Here is a 442-nt window from a genome sequence, read left to right as displayed (position 1 = left end):
GGTAGAGGCCTGAATCTAGTTAACTGGAAGGTATTAGTCACCCTAAAAAGTTTGGGGGTCTGAGAATTAAAGATCCTTTTTGTGATAATATTGCTCTTCTTGGAAAGCTAGTTTGGCAATTTTTTCACCATCATGACAAGTTATGGGTTCAACTGTTGACGGAGAAATACCATTCTTCTAAAGATGATTGTTTCAATCGATCTCGAGGAACGGAATCTTATGTTTGGAAGAGTATATGTCGAGCTTGGGATATCCTAAAGGAAGGTTTTATTTGGTGCATTAAGGATTTGGATTTTTGTTTTTTGTTTTCTAAATGGAGAAGAGAGGGGCGACTGTGTCATGAGATGGATTATGTTCACATTTCTGATTTGGATCTCAGGATCTTTGGTCATTGGTCATCTGGACAGTGGAACCTTGAGAATATCTATTCTCCTCTGAATCA

This window comes from Arachis ipaensis, chromosome B02, assembly GCF_000816755.2.
Source record: "Arachis ipaensis cultivar K30076 chromosome B02, Araip1.1, whole genome shotgun sequence".
NCBI classification, from domain to species: domain Eukaryota; kingdom Viridiplantae; phylum Streptophyta; class Magnoliopsida; order Fabales; family Fabaceae; genus Arachis; species Arachis ipaensis.
This window is presented reverse-complemented; position numbering follows the sequence as displayed.